The sequence below is a fragment of the Falco biarmicus genome, chromosome 5, assembly GCF_023638135.1.
Source record: "Falco biarmicus isolate bFalBia1 chromosome 5, bFalBia1.pri, whole genome shotgun sequence".
Lineage (NCBI taxonomy): Eukaryota > Metazoa > Chordata > Aves > Falconiformes > Falconidae > Falco > Falco biarmicus.
In genome coordinates this window covers 75,454,825-75,471,813 of record NC_079292.1, presented here as the reverse complement: position 1 = coordinate 75,471,813, position 16,989 = coordinate 75,454,825, and the positions used below count along the sequence as shown (strand labels likewise).

Below are 16,989 nucleotides of genomic sequence, written 5' to 3'. Positions count from 1 at the left end.
TGAAGGGCACTACAAAACAGGAAAAAATGAAGCATATATTTAAAGAAATCCAGCCATCCTTTTCTCTGCTACCCACAATTAAAGCAAATATGTTTTTACAAAAAAATAATACTGTCTCAAGGTAACAAAGCATTTCTCAAGCAGTTAGGAAGCCATAAACTTCAGATAGGAAAATACTTTTGCCATTTCCTTCTATTATGTCACATTTTTATCTTACAGTGTGCAATTACATGTAAAAAGCCATTAATGTCTTCTACACAAAACAAAGTTTGAACTTAACATACCCTTACTATAGTAGCAGTTTATGCTCAAGGAGGGAAACACAGGGCTCTTACAACAGGTTATATTGGTATATTGTAATACTGCAATATAGTCACTGCAGTTCCTTGCCCTCTGCTGAGGATGGATATTTTTGTCATGACAAGTAGTATACATAGAAAATATTTACCTGCCATAAGCATTTTAGTATTAGAGAAAGTTAAAGAAAAACACAAAACACTAAGGAATTTGACTGTATTTGACTTTCTACACATCTGTAATGGTTAACATTTCTAATCAGCTCCTGGAAAAATAATCAAAGCTGAAGAGTGAAGGGAAAAGCAGCAGATACACGAAACTAAGAATCTTGTCAAGAAAGATAAAAACATGGTTAGAGGTCAGTGAAGGACAAGGGGAGGCAGGGGAAAATTCTAGAAAATTCCTGGCTGGGTGTTCCTATAAGGGTAAGGCAGAGAGCTGCCAGCCACAAACACGCTCCCTCCTGAGGCGCAGGGGGAAGGAGCACTGACAGGATGTCAGGATCACAACAGGACAGGTGCTCCATGTAAGTTAAACCCAACTCCTGGACAAGGAAACAGCAAAGCAAGCGTGTTCCCCACCCCCGGCCCCTGGCTCCAAAGAGCTCAGCAGCAGAGGAATTAGAGGAATGCCTCTATCTGCAGCTGTGAGATACGTAACAAAAGTCCCAGTATCTTTTCCTCCCATCAAAAAGCAAATGCTATGCTCCAACCACAGAAACACCTAGAAAGCCACCAGTTCATGAACAAGTATTTCGGAAGCCTTATGGCAGAGCAGAAAGAAGTGGCAGTGCTGTCGGACATACAGAGCTCACAAACGATGCTTTAATTCAAAGTGTTACCAGAATGACAGTGGGTGCAGTGAGAAACTGTCAACACAGACTTGAGGAAGAGCCCCGTATTTTAATAGGCTCATTGCAAATTCAACATCTGGCAACTTGGACCAGGAGAGGGTATCCTGGACTACAGAGACATCTCCACAACAGGTGACATAAGCAGGTGGCCTCCAAGCAGGACACCAGCCTGGAGTAGCATTTCCAGCTCTCTGGTGCCATGCCCTGTAGGCAGGTCACACCAACACCCCCCCAGCCATCCCACCCAGCCACCACAGGGAGGGGAGCGCTCCCCTCACCAGCGCTTGCACAGTGCCGAGCAGCAGAGGTCGAGATCTCATTTAAGTCCTCCAAATACTACAGTAACAAATCACTGCTGATGGGGTGTTTGGCAAGGCATCACAAACAGAAGACCAGCAAGTCCTAAGAGACTGAATACCCCCCAGAAAAAAAAAAAAAAAACCCACAACACTTTAAGAGTTTAAGTAAAACAAAAAACACCACGAGTACATTTTAAGAGTGTGATTCTTGACTGCTGGTGAGAGCTGAGCTCCCTCCCATCCCACCTAGGAAAGGTGAGCCCCTTAACTTCTGCTCCAGAACGTGACCAACCCATCGTGCACAGAATGGCAGTTTGCCAACAGCAAACTCACAATCAAGTCTTCTCCTATAGCACATACCACCTCTTGAAGGTATGCTCCCTTTATCTTCTAGCCTTGCAAGTGCCTCTGCTTAAGTAAAAACACAAAGGAGGCAAGTCTGCTTTTTTTCCTGCTAGTAAGCAGTAGGCCTAAGGTACAATATTAACTTAATTCCTGAATTATGGGGACAGACTGAGTTTTCTTGTACCAGATCACCCTTGCAAATGTCCACCCTACTTGTATTAAGTTATCTAAAGAGACTTCTCCACAGTCACACGCAGAATAGCTTAACTCCATGTATGACTGCTGTATTCTGTATCAAGTTGGTTGCCTTCTGATCTGGTCCCAGGAAACAAGGCAACAGTCACATACCATATTTGTTATGTCAACTTCGCACACATTTCATTTTGTCATCCCCTTCAGTCTTCCACTCTTGGAGGAAGAAGAAAAGCCCAAAACTTTATGTTATATCTGAGTTTGAAACAAAGGCTAAATTCACAGGACATGAGGTGAGCAGGTAAACTGGTAAGCAAATACAGGTATTGCAGTGAAAGAACACCAGTAATTAGACAGAAAATTACTTTCCTATTCAGACTATTTCATAGATTCTTGTTAAATCAGTCATTTTCTGACAGATCTTGTTCACTAGAATGAGTTCCGGTGAAAGATTACTATGCTACTTAGACTCCTTTAAAAAAAAAAAAAATCAATGTTCCCTTGTATGATAAATCACCTTTGTTATCTCTTTGGAGTATCAGGTTACCAATTCCAATCCCATTAATAGCACGAAAACATTGCATTGTATTCAGTGACTGTTCTTTGTTAGTCCTGTTGCTCATCAGTGCCGATTCCACTACCTGAAATACAGTCTCAAATGTACAGCTCATCCATTAGAAGTTTCTGTCCTTGCTCCAAATGAAACCAGTACAAAGGCTTTGACTGACTCAGAGGCGTGGATGAAGCCCAAAGCAAGTGCATGCACCCACACAACACAGAGCAGTCCTAATGAGTAAGAATGTGTTTTTAAAAAAGACATACCATCACTTTCTGATGGGCAAGGACAAGGGCATTCCACTAATGCCATATGTTTCTCTCTGGATGCCAGTTATTCCAGGTAGCATTGCCAGTTAATCTTGCCAGCTATACAGCTGCAAAGGCACATTAAAGCATTTGGTATATTAATTCCCAATAGCACCTTTTAAATACTTCTAGCTGTGGCTAATGCTTCCTACTTTCTTCTCCAGGAAGTTTTAACATGTGTAGACATCTGATCAGTTCCTTCCTTTCTTTCCTTTGTACATCACACTGAAGCAGCAGAAGCAAGACAAGGATCAATCTTACAAGTCTTTAAGAAGTACTGGCCAAAAAAGGTGTTTGGAACTGGGGGATTTACATCTAAGAGTACTCTCCCCTCTACCTGCATTGAAAGCTGCTTTCTTTATATTGTTCACTTAATGCCACACTAGTCAGAGTTAATGTTTAATATTAATCTATTGGATAATAGCTATAAATTCGCTAATGGCCAAATTACATGCAGCTTTTCTACGGCTTTAAGCTTAGTATTAAGAAAGAGAAACTGAAAAAAATATCTTCTTCAGAAAGCAACAAAGAATGCTTTGCTCTCAATCTCGTTTTACTTAGGAGGTGGTCACAATCAGTACAGGCATGGCAGGAGGGAGGGGAAGGGAAAGGAGAGAAAGCAGATGTGATCTGTTGAAGATCCCCAAACAGTCCAGTGACAAGAACAACAGGCCCTCCAACTCCTAAAGACACACTGTCTCCCCACTTTGGCACAGACGCAAAACATCTGGCTGCCTAGTGGCATTACAGCCTTTCCTTATCCGTGCTCATGAAACTGCTGACTGACAATAAAACGTAAAGTTCCAAAAGGTTGTTCCGGAAACTCCAAAACCCCTTTGAATAATGGCTTGAAAACACTGACAAACACTTCAGGAGTCCAAAAATCTTTTAGCAAAAAACTTTCCGTTCAGTTTAAACAAAACTAAGTTACAGCTCTTAATCTAGAAGACTCAAGGTTACACCTAGTACAGCTTTCAAGGCAAGTAAATGAATTCAAACTACAATGTCAACCCTGGAGCAAGGGCAGAAGCTGGATAGAAGTCAGTTACATTACATGTTTCTAGAAGTTTCCCTCCACTTTCTGCTCAAAGAGGTAGTACAGAATTCAAATCTGACATTTCAAAACACAAAAAAACCATCACAACTGCCAACACCGGGAGAAAGAACTATCCTTTCAAAGGCATAAATGTCATATCACAGTACAGAGGCAGGAGTAATACTACAGCAGAGGACAAGATTCAAGCTTACCTTTAGAGTTGTGCTGCTTGTTTGCAGGTGAAAAATTCTGAAGCACCTCACAATTTTTCAAAACTCAAATATCCTCTTTATCTTTATATCACCCGCAAGATCATTTTTCATTCATAAAGAAGGTTAAACCCTCCTAACGGCAACATACATTACTATCTACAGTACTCACCCCAATCTTCAAAATGAATGTCACTACCACATAGAAAAACTTCAAAAAATTATCCAATAGTTTCCTTGTAGTCTCTCTGTTCATATTGCACTCTCAATTCCAATATCTAGGACTACAGAAAGCACACAGGCCACGATCTGAAGAATCGGTTGGCAGCCACAAATTGAGACCCATCTTGCACAGTGGAATCCAATATGAGAATTTAAGTAAAACTTATCATAATACTTGGAATCGGCAGCATCCTAGGGTATCATAATGCTCAAGCAGACATGAGGCAGTTTATTTGTTACCGTGGATTTAGGTGTGGAGTGTTTCCCAAATTCAATCTGAAATAACACATTGTAATCTGCTCTGATTTTAGCTTTACAAAGTAATATTTTCAGAACTAAAACTAATTCAGTAATATATATTGCTACCATTGCAGATACTTGACTGATCTGTTAACTATCCCATGTGTTTTCAAAAAAAGAGAATTATCTTTTTTAATAATTGTTTACTCATTTAAACAACAGGCCTAGTTTGTTACATACAAAGAGGAGGCTACAGAGATGATGTTCTGTCCTCATCACCATTCTTCCCCTCTTGTTCTAAAGATAGCATGAGAGAGTGAAAATAAATAAATCTTCAACAGCATTAGTACCCAAAGTGACAAGCCTCACTCGCTGGCTGGGACAGCAGGGGGGCTCTGACCCATAGAGGGGAGGCAGCATTTAAGCCTTCCCTAGGTGGTCTCTTTGCAGCAGGCTCTATTCCCAGCTGTAATTGCTTGTCAGCCCTAACTGGATGCCCGAACACTCTGGAATAGTTCAGCAAAGTATTTAAACAGATGGATGGTACAGGCCACTGAACAAAACTCATTTTTTCTCTGGCCGTGGCTCTCTTTCAGTGCATTCCTTTGAAGTCTGTGCCACTGAGGAATCAACAACAGCTGAGAAACATGTGTTATCATACAACACTGAGCGCAGCAACAATATTGCACAGCAAGACCCTTTTGTTCAATAATCCTGGACTATAGAAAGCATTACAATGTCTTTAGTTGTGGGTAAGCCCTTTTTCCAAGCACAACAAGAAAATAAACAGATTCCTCCCCCCTTTAAGCAGCAACTCAAACCTAAAAAGGTGAATTAAGTGTATTTCTCAAGTGCCTCCCAGCTGAAAGCTTACAGTGCCTGCCTGAAATACTCTCAGATAACATCAATATGAACAGCATTGAATGTAACACAAAGATGACTAACTAGATGCTTACAGCGATCCCAGTGAAGCCACAGCCCAGAGGGGCCCAGTCTGCAGTTCTTGTGCCAAATGAGACAAGCTCCTATCAGCTACAGGTCCAACCCACCTTCCTTTCATGAGCAGAAGTTCTGCCATTTAAACTTCATAGGTAAGGAACTGGAAAGAGAAGCAGCAGCATGGCACCGTCCACACATGGAGGCCAGCCTCCTCCCTCCCCACACTTCATTGGTATTGAGAAAGACAACCTGCAGTCCCTAGAACAGTAACAGGAGAAGACACCACAAACACCCTCTCATCAGCCAAGAAAACTATTCTTGTCAAAGTTGTGAGATCACCATACACTTTGAAGGGGGGCTAGGAAGGATGGGAAGAATTAGTTATGAAACTGAATTTGAACCTAGACTAACTGTCCAGATTCAGAAGCATGGAGCAAGAGGACAGCAAGTAACAACCCAAAGCTGACGCAGATGCCTAACAGCGAGTTCCTATAGAACCAAGTCTCATTTTCACTGAAAAGAGAGAACTACCTGCAAGAGGGTAGAGCCTTGCATTTACAAAGTTTACAAGTCTCAAACGTTAGAGGGAGGCGGGCACTGAGATTATAAATCCCATTATGCTGTAAAGTCCCAACCCTGGCATGACAAAGATTACAAGAAAACCTGAGCTTTCAGAAAAGCCCTAGAAAACTATACATTTACATTTAATTTCAAGATACAGATCTTAAAGACTTAAAAACCCAGGCAAAACCCTAAAATTAGAAAGCAAGCAAAAAACCCACACATACTAAGCCAATCTTATAATTACAGAGCTCACAAAAAAACCCACCAAACAAGAACTGCATGCATCATGCTGAGGGGGGTCCTCAGCCCAGTCCCCACAGGACAGTTATCCACCCTGCAATTCAGTTTAATAGTTTCTGGAGAAGCCAACAGTGCCCTTCAAATTCAGCTTGAGGCAGATTGTTAAGGTACCAGAGAAGAAGCATGCACCAATATTGTCAGAGATACACAGGGGATAAAAATAACTCTAGTCTCAAAATCATTACAGCAATGCAAAAATCTTATGCTGCTCTCAGAATAAATAGCGATTATCAAGAGTTTTACTTCACAGCTTCTGAAGAGTGAGTATTAACACAAGCAAGATTTACCACCCGACCAGCATTCAAAACCACAATTAAATGTTTAAGGGGTGATACATTTACACATTAATTATTCTTAAAATCGTGTGTAAAAGCACTTGACAGAGATTCAGGAAAATCTCCGTATCCTATGAGGTGCAGGCAGGAAGGCAGCTTAGGCAGAGGTCATACTGCCATGCGATGGCAGAAGCAGGAACAGAACCCACCATCCTCAGTGCTCAGCCCCGCACTTGAGAAACTAAAGCTTCTTGTATATAATGTGTTCCTTTTCAGGGCTTCCCTCAAAAGGATTTTAAAAAGTGATGCTAATCCAATGTAATTTGGGTCTTTGGAATTATCGGTGATGTTTCCCCAAACAGTCTTAAGTCACAGTTTTAAAAGACTTAAAACTTCCTGCTAGTGTGAATTGTTATTTTTCTCCTATTTCCTCCCTGTCCCAAACTTTTTCATCTCCAGGAAAGGGGGGAGGGGATATTTAATTCAAACAACCGATTGATTTCTGTTGGGCTTGTGAGGGTGGAGAAGTACTGAGAAACCAATTAAGTGTCAGAAGTGAACCACCTTAACTCTTCTCAGCTGTCCTAAAGGGCATACAACTAAACACTATGAACACCCAGCAGTCATTTCAGTTCCCTCAGCAATTTCATTACATATCAAATAATTTTTTGCTACAAGACACAAAAAGTACCTCTAGTTTAATGTCTAGCCTACTTTTTAATTAGATATCAAACAAAAGTCTATCTGAAATGGTGTTTTCTTTTTTCTTTTAAGAAAGAGGGGAAAAAAGCGGGGCTTCCTTGATTTGCAGTTTACCCACATAAGCTTGTAGTCTTCTGGAATAGTTATCTATCAAAAGAGGTAACAAAACCAAGATCCATATTGTTTCCTTCTGACCTAAAAGGTTGACACTTTATTCATGAACTACACATTCTCTACTGAAAGAGACATCACCCTTACTTTTACAACACTTAACACAACCACGCCACCACCGAACACAATTAACTGGCAGCTAGAAAACTCCTAAAACAGGTGTCTCTGCAGTAATCATTAGGCAATTAATTCACTCGCTCTCCACAGCCAGCACATAATTTTAACATGTGATGCTGACTAGAGCCGAGGCAGAAGCTTCTGAGGTCCAAACCAGCCCTCGCAGACCCCACGGCAGCACTTTTTGACAGGGTTCTAAGCAGTTTCCAGTAATTTTGTTCATGTGTCAGCCTCCAATGTATGTTTGGTTTGGGGATGGAAAGCATGACAGGTGTAATTCTAAAAAGGACACTGAAATCCACAATCCTCACCCCACTTCTGATTTTACACACCAATGAAACCTACGAGCAATATCGAACAGCGATTTAGCACACAGCTCTGCTGGCATGTGAAAACATTGCTTTGCTGAACAGAAAATGGGCTGGTTCACCCCCGGCTCCGACAGCCCCAACGCAGACCCCGGACCAGACCCTTCCACACCAGTTTAGAGCTGCACAAAGCAGGATCCATTTTCTTATCCTTTAAAGTTCATGACTCTATCGTCCTACTGCACTGTATTCACTTCAGCTTTTCTCATCAATAGTCTCCCACTCTCCCCCACAAAAAAAAGAAAAAAAGTCTCATACACTCCCTGCTGGCAAGACTGATTTCCTTTTAATCTTTTCTTACTTGGGGGGGTGGGGCAGGAATAAGAGAGATTAATTGTGAAATAAATCGGCACTGTCTGGAGAGGGGAAAAAAAAAAAAAAAGAGACCAAAACAAATAGTCCACGTCGCGTAAAAAAAAAGGTTTAATTTTCTTTGCGGGGACAGCAGGAGGAATGGGGGGGGGAACCCTACAACAAAGATTTCCCTGTGTAAGAAAAGTAGCTTCCGAACTCCCTCAAGGACACAGAGAAATATCCCTTACTTTTCCGCACCATGCCCGAAGGAAGGAGAAAGACAAAACGCCAGGAGAAAGGAAAAGCTGGAGGAAGCTGGGGAAGTAGCGAAGGAAGAAGCGAAAGGGCAGGAACGAACGCGAACGGGCAGGGAAGACGCGTACGAGTGAACGGGAGAGCCGAACGGGGGAGGAAAAATATTGAGAATCCGCGGGGAGGTGGGCAAGGGGCAACACGGCCGGGAAAGTTGGCGAGCGCAGGCAGAGGGGAGAAGGGGGCAGCGGGAGAGGCGGCAGGGAAGGGTCACAAGCCCCGCGGAGGGGACGAACCGAGACGCCGGGGAGACGCGGCGCCCGAGCGGGACAGAGCCGGGTGGGCTGCGGCGGGGGCGGCAGAGGCGAGCGGGGCGGCGGCGGCCGGGGAAGGGGCGCAGGGCGGGCTCCGGCGGGACGAGACCGCGCCGGAGTTGGCCGCGCACTTACCGCTCCGCCGGCAGCGCCCGGGCGCCCGTCCCGCGGCGGCTCCGCGGGCAGCGCCAACGGCCCCAACGGCCGCCGGCTCCGCCTCGCCCCGCGGGGGGCGGCGCGGCCGGATCGCGGCGCAGCGCCCGGGGGGTCGGCCCGGCCCTCCGGGGCGCCCCGCTCCTCCCCGGCCCGGCCCCGCCGAGCCGCCGCCTCTCGCCCGGCCGCGCGTGGGTGTCCTCCGCCCGGAGCGGCCGCCCCCGCCTCCTTCCTGCCTCTCCCTCGCTCGCCTTCACCGGGAGAGACATGTAACGGAACTGGGACGCCAGCACGGCATTGTGGGAGCTCTTAAAGCCGCAGCCGCCCGCTGCCCCCCGCCGCCAGCGCCGCCGCTGCTCCCCGCCGCCGGCCCGGGCGAGGGCGCGTCCGCGCCGAGTCCTTCCCCCGCCGCGGGCGGGCTGCGGGGCGGGCGGCGGCGGCCTTTCAAAGGAGAGGCGTTACTGCCTCGCCTGAAAATAACCCCCGGCGGAGTCCCGGGGACCGGCCGACCGAGCGTGTGGGGGCAACGGGAGTTGGGGGCGGCCGCGGGGCCGCCGCACCCGCACGGACTCCCCCTCCGCCGCGGCGGGCAGCCCGCACCCCGGGCGGGCGGGAGGGAGCCAGGGTCCCGCCGGAGGGGGCTGCCGGAGCCGGGGGGAGCGCCAGTCCCCAGGGGGGAGGCGAGCGGGAGCCCTGCCGGGGGCAGGCGTGGGTTGGGGCTTTTTGTTTTCCCTGAGATTTTTCTATTGTTTCTGGAAGAAGCAGGAATGCCTTTGGTGCTTATTTTAAATGAAATGTGGAAAGCCGGCAGTCAGTGTTTTCTATTGTTTCTGCTTTGGATTTTGATGATGGAAAATTCTCTGGGGAGGGGAAAAAAAACCCAACAACCCTCAGAACAGCAAAGACTTAAGCAAAGGGCTATTATGGGCAGAAAGTTTTGAATAGGAAGTTTTAATCAGCTTTTTGTTTATGCAACTTGGAATAGGAAGATTGGCCGTTTCTAAAAAACAAACCCAATCTATTTGAAAATAAACTTCAGGACTGTGATTCACAAAATTTTTCGCTGCCTACAAACGTTCACAGTGGCAGCGGCGGCTCCTTCCCAGCTTCTTGCTGGGCCCGTGGCATTTTCCAGACTGCCTGTGCACCATGATCAGGGACCAGGACGTGCTGGTCAAGGAGTCATCAAGAGAACTTTCAGAACTTTTTTTTGTTATCACCATTTTAATAATATGCCGCTATCATTTCTCTTGTGGGGTTTTGAGTGTAGCACACTTTCTCTCCCCCTTTTTTTTTTCTTTCCGGTCCTGATCCTTTAGATGAGAGCAGGATTTTGCTTCCATGTGACTCTGCGTTGATGCCACATAGACATATTCAAGAGCATACATGTGCTTCAATTTCAATGCAAGCATATAAATATTTGCAAAATTTGGGTTTGTGGATGTTTCTACAAATATTTCTAGCAGGTCTTCCTTCATGGCTTTATACCCCTGAGCATATTTTTCGAAAGCATATCTGGCAAGATGTAAAGTTCTTGCTGAGGAAGTGTTCTGGACACAGAAGGATGTAGCTTCTGGTTCCGATCCCTGTCTAACACCTTTTAATGCTCTTTTAGACAGGAAGAGGTGCTGAGCAGTCTGTGAGAATGACCTTGAGTACAGCATGAAATTAGGCATGGATGGGAAGAAATGGCAAAGATCGGGTGAATCTGTTGGGGAGCATGACATTTACATGGTCAGCTACACATGCACACCTTCACCTTAAGAAATACTGGAGGGGTATCTCTGGGAGAAAGGAATGGTGCTGATGACCAGTTCTCCTGCAACCTACTGGACGAGATTTGTTTGCACTAAGTATTTTTGTACTACGATGTTCAAGAGTGTCAGCAGGAGCACTTAAAGCAGGAAAAAGGGATGTGTTTTCCAGGTAGATTGATTGTTGCAAATATTTAACCAAATATTCCCATAAAGATCCCAGGAAGTACTGTGCTGAGAATACCACTGCTTCCTTTTTTCATGGAGCCTGTAAACACAAGAGGAGCTATAAAACTCATGAAAGATCTTTCCCCAAAATCCAGGCTTCTCAGGGACTATCATGAAGTGAGTGACCTGGGAAATTATTGAAACTATATGACCTGGGAAATTATTGTTAGCAGCAGAAAAGCCTTTTTCAAGGAGTTAATGGTTTACTGAAAACAAGTACTTGATAAGTCATTGAGTTTGTATTGTTTACCACTGCAGGTGTTCAGCAGAACTGGGGGGCAGAACATCAAACATGCATTTTCTTTTGAAAGCTAGCTTGCCAATTAATTTCTCAAACCCAATAATTTTTATACACTTGCCATATATTCTTCTGTTAGAAAGTTTACATTACTGAATGAAAATCACCCTTTTATAGAGGAGAAATTCATGGCCACAATTAAGAGATTTCTGGATGTTCAGAACACGCATAACAAGCTGTAAAACGTTTATGCTCAGTATTGGTGTGGTATTTCACTTGCTGGCTGTGACAGAGCTTTTGTAGCTAGAAAAGAGCACTGGCATTTTTAATATTCTGATGTCTTCTTTTTCCTGTTTCCCTTTTGTAATGTAGTTATGAAGGCACCAAAGATAACAAATTTCTGCTGCTTCAAAAGAATGTTCATGGAATTTTCAGAGTAATTTTTGCACAGTTTGATATGTCAGTATGTCCAGGGAGGGCATCAAATACATTTTCAGGAGTGATTTTTTCACATCAAAAATGGAACTCTTTGGGAAGGTGAGGTGGTCGCAAAAAGAGAAAATCAAATCTCTGTATTGCTGAGATTACAAAGACATGTAAAATGCGACCAAGGCTATCTCCAACAGGGAAAAAGACAATGGTAATTTTAAAATATGGGGGGGGGAAATTAGGCTCAAATTCAGTCATAAAATAGGACCAAATTTGTAGTAATACCTACCCTAGGTAACACAGCAGCCTTGTCACGCTCTAAGCTATATTGCAAGATGACTTGTTTCCCCAGAAAATTGGTTAGGAAGATACACTAAGGAGCGATGCTAAGTAGTACCAGTCAAGGACATGACTTTGTGCCATTGTAGGATGCCTTTGCTACGACAGTTCCTCACTCTTGGTGCCCACCCCAGTCACTTCCTAACTTAAATTATATGTAATCCTAAATACTTTGTGTTTCATTCACCTTCAGTCAATCCTTCGCACGTTACTGGAGAAGGCTTGGGACTCTAACTCAGTGAAACATTTAAGCACATTCTTACATTTATGTGGAAATCTTGAGGATCTAGTCAGCGATTTTTTAAGATCTGTATCACTAATTGATGTTTTGGGAGGCAGATATCCCATAAAGATCCTGCTTGATTTTTGCCAAAGAGATAATTAAGGTATCACAGGAAAGGAGTAAGATGCCTTTGTGATGTTAGCTCTGTGTTGCACAGGGAATTCCTTACACCACACAGCTGCAAACACACACACAGTCTTACACATATGTTCTTAATGAGGAGAAAAAGGAGAAAATAGGGCCACATGCCTTTTGGTTATGTAAGTTTTCCAAGAATTATGCCTTTTTGTCCAAAACCAGGAAGAGAATGTTTTTGAGGTTCCTTAATTTCCTCCTCTCCTGGATCTGTCTTCAGCTAGTGCTGCCCTTTCCACTGTCATTTCACCTTGAGAAATCCAGTGTCTCAGCGGGCTCTTTAAAGTTAATCCAGACTATAAAGTCAGGCTCATTGAGAACAGAAGCAGCTCTATGTGACCAGTTACAAGTTATCAACACAGCTTTCAGTATCATGTATTTGCAGTAAACTCTTCATGGTCAGAATAAAACAGCTCTGTCTCTGCAAACGCTTTCTTGAGAAAAATAAAGTAGATCTGGATTCAGCAAATTATTTAACTGCGTACATATATTTAAGCATGTGAATGGTCTCAATGGGACCACTTGCATGATCAAAGTTATGCATGTGCTTAAGTATGTTGTTGAATTTGGTCCATAGCAAATAAATCTGAACTGATACTCAACAAGCAGAAAAACAAGCTAATTTGGAGTAGGGTTAATTTATGTCCTGCAGTGTATTTGCTTAACTGTAAAATGAGCATTTCAAGAGGCTGTTTTTTTAAAAAAGAGCTGCTGTCTGAAATTCAGGGGAAGCAAACAAACATCAGATTAGAATTTAAGTGCATTCTTCAAGCTTTTTCTTCATGGTTTTGTTATTCTCTTCAGTTAATATTTATTTCTTGGAGCCTGAAGAACAATAATTCCTGGTTGTTTCTCCTCTTGATTTTCTGGATCTTGCCTTGTTATTTGCTATTTACGGAGTATGAGTGACATGCTGTGTTTGATAGACAGAAAAATGCAATGTCTGTCTTAAAATGGTTCAAATCCAAAAAACTGATATTCCACGAAGTGAAATATGTTCAGTTTTCATTTCACACAGCAGATTCTGGATGCTCCCAGACACTTGCAGATTCCAAGACTCAGTTCCATGGAAGAAGTCCAAATTAGCTCAAACAAACAAACAAAAACATGCCAACCAAATTCCTTCCCCTTCTTCCTCACCTGGCCACATACATTAACTAGCATTAACTTGGGGAACTATCTTTGAATAAGTAGCCAGCGTGATCCTATATTCTTATTTTTGTTGTCCATACCAGCAATAATAATACCTGGTTCCAGCCTAAGCACAATATGAATATATTTGGGAATAGTTACAGTTTTGGCAGACAAGATATTTATTACTCATGAGCGTGGCTTTTCTGTTTAATGCACAGGAATGGTAATCGGGGAAGCCTGGTTCTTTCTGTTAATCAGTAAGTGGCTCTTTTCCTGTGTTATTCTTTGATTAATAAGAAGTCATCTCCTTCCTTCAGAGAGAGCTCAGTTCACTCAAATTAGAGGAATATGGTGAAATCTTGCAGGGGGGATGGTGGAGAGTGGTGCAGGGTTCAGAGCAGTCAAACATTGCAAGCAGAACTCACTCCTGTACATTATCCGTAAGATTATAAGATCCAGAGGAATACCTATGAACCAGGTTTTAAAGTTTTCACTGGCCTGTTTAAATGAATAGTTATCTGGCATGGTCTTTTGTAAACCATAATTTTAAAAGTATCTTTCTTAAAGTTCTTCCATAGATCATTGCACAAGAGTGGTGGATTTCATTAGAAAAAAGTAAGTTTGTAGTTGTCCTAGTTACAAAAAAAAGCAAGAAAGGTGTGAACCCTAACAGTTCCAAAACCAAAATGCAAGTAAGAGGAAATCTAAATGTCATATCTTATGGGGGGAGAAGTTACAAATATTAGTCTTTAGACATTTAGTTTTAACGTGAATAACAACAAAATGTTTTGGCTATTAAGTTTTATGCATGTACTTTGCATTATCTTTTTGCCAAATCCTGGGAAGAAGTATCAGGATAATCTCAAGCAATTTAGAAGAGAGAAAATTACTTACCATAGCTCTGATAAAGTATGGCAGATACCAGCTAAAACAAATAAACACCCCTATGGGAACTTGCATCCGTCTTCCTTAGAGAAGCTGAATGGTGACAATACCACTGTGCTAACCAAGCACTGAGAAACCATCTGAAGATCAAGCAACTTAAAATGAGTCTTCTGTTGAAGAGTTGGTTTAATATAGAAAAAAATTCATACCTTTTAAAAAAATCCAGTGATGGGGGCAAAAATAGTTGACTGAACTTAGGAATGAATGACAAGAAAAATATTTTAATTTGGAAATCTGGAAACGTGCCGTTGAAACAGGTATGATACTTAATGTAGGAGCTAATTTGCCTGGCATCCGGAAATCTGTGCTCTTCTCTGATCAAGGTCATTTAGGCAAGAATATTCTTTTATAATACACAGAAAGGTTGTAAAATCTTTGTGATACTGATGTTTGTTTGGGGTTTTTTACTGTAAAACGTAGAGGAATTCCCTCTCTTTCCAGGTCTGATACAAAGCTTTAAAATGCTAGGATGTCCCTCCATGAAGCTCACAAACCAGCAATATTTGAAGGGCTTATCATGGTACTATTGCTTATGATTTAGCACAATTATAATTTCCAGTGTAAGACATAGCTCTATGAGCAATATATTTAAATATATTTAAATACATTTATAGCTATATTCACTTTCACTTTATAAATCACAGTTTTGTTATTCTTCCGTAAAGCTAGCAGAAGTATGCCAAAAGACGTGCCTACTTTTTTATTATGCACAGATTTCTATCATGCACATAAAAAGAAATACTAAACCCCTTTCATATTTTGCCCTTGTCAAATTCTAAAATCCCTATTTTTCCTAACGCACAGTACTTCATCTCCATTGAAAATGATGGGAATTACCTGTCCCCTGAAGCAGCAAAATCAAGTCTATTATACTTTAAAATACAAAGAGTGCAAAATCTCAAAAACACTTCAGTAATTCCAGAGCTTAAGCCCCATTTTCATAAGTAAGTTAGGGCCAGATTTCCAAGGCTTTTGGAAAATGCAAATAGATGCCTAGAGGGCTTTCAAAAGCACACATCAAAATGGAGAAGGAAAAAAAAAGCAGAACAAAGTATTTCTGCTGAGGTTTCCATACTAAGAAGGTTGCATGGGAAAAAGTAAGTGTTTTTTGCTTCTCATGGATTTTTGGAAAAGCTTGGGAATAAACACTAAAACATCACTGTACAATAGATCTTCAAAGCTTTGTAACGGAAGTTTTAGGTCATCCTAGCAAATCTGTTGCAGCAAAAACTGGTGCTTTGCTTTGCAAGGTCTGTATTTAATGTGAATTCGGCAGATTAATATCTTTGTTGAAAATGGTTTCCCTGTTGTTTTGTAAGGTCTTTCTCTCAGTTTCATTCCTTGCTTTTGTGGTCCATCAGTTGGGAAACATGAGAGGGGAAGATACATGCTTTCAACAAAGGACTAATTTCCTGATCCTTATGACCTGAGCGCACCAAGCTTCCCAACAGAGAAACAAATTGGATGACTATTTTAGGATAATTGAGTAGTTTGGTGCCTTACAAGTAAGTTATTGGAAATCAGAACTGTGAAAAGTTCTTTCCTGGCTTTACCTGTAGTTGCCTCTCATCGAGCACATTGTTTTTGAGAGGTTTCATTTTTTGTGTGCTCCAGACAGAACTGAAAAAGAGCAAAGAGAATAGCAAGTGCAGGTTTGTGAGAAGGTTTCAGATATGTACATTATAAACTGGTTGTTATTTGGGTTAAAATTTCCTTCCTGCTGCCTTTCTTGTCCCTTCTCCTCTTCCTTTTACATGGTGTCTTTTTATGTTCAAAATCTTCAAGTCTTGTGTGCCTGTGTGAGGCTCCATCCACAATCACACATGTATTTACAGATCTGTGCATGTCCTCTCTGGTTTAGGGTATTCTGAGTTAAACTTTTAAGGGCATGTACCTTGGCTTCTAGTTTACTGGTGGATCAAGGTGGGGGATTCTCGCTATTGGTTCGTGCCTTGTGTTTTTCCCCCAGCTCATAAATCTTGCTGATTTGTTGTGCAACACCTTCATTCCTTGTCCTCCTTGGGGCAATGTACACTGGGAGCACTGATGGATCTGATCAGTCAGTCAGTAGCATGTGGAGTCACAATGTAGAAGAGGCTGTGGGGGACAGGGTGCTGCCTGGCAGGGTCCCCAAGGTGCTCCATGAGGATGTTTCACAGTGCGACCCTCCCTTCTAATGCCAGTCACTGGCTGGCCAGGTGGCCTGACACAGCCACCTGGTTGTACCTTCACGTAACCCATGTCTGGGCTTGACGTTTCCTGGCCCAGGAGAGAGTAGAGAGCTCTGCCGATAGCTATCAAATGGGCTGCCAGGGATAATGAAACCTAAAGCTGTTGCAGCGACTTTCACTTGAGCAGACCTGATGATTTTGGAGGCTGTAAGTGAGGTAAAGCCTTCATGTGCTTTGGGGTTCATAATAGTTTTACAGGTGGGTGGGAACTATACCGAGGAGTTGAGCAGCCCAGTTCTATAGAAAAGGGCACAGATCCAGGTTTCT

The 16,989-nt window shown here is 42.8% G+C and overlaps 1 protein-coding gene across 2 annotated transcripts in view; it reads right to left on the bottom strand.

Moving 5' to 3' along the window:
* Positions 1–9,307, bottom strand: part of RASSF8 (Ras association domain family member 8) — an 89,559-nt gene extending 80,252 nt beyond the window's left edge. For both annotated transcript variants that reach the window (XM_056340777.1, XM_056340776.1), the window contains exon 1: positions 8,989–9,307. The gene's annotated coding sequence lies outside the window, so the exon portion shown is untranslated. The remainder of the gene's footprint in view (positions 1–8,988) is intronic.
* Between the last annotated feature and the right edge of the window lie 7,682 nt (positions 9,308–16,989).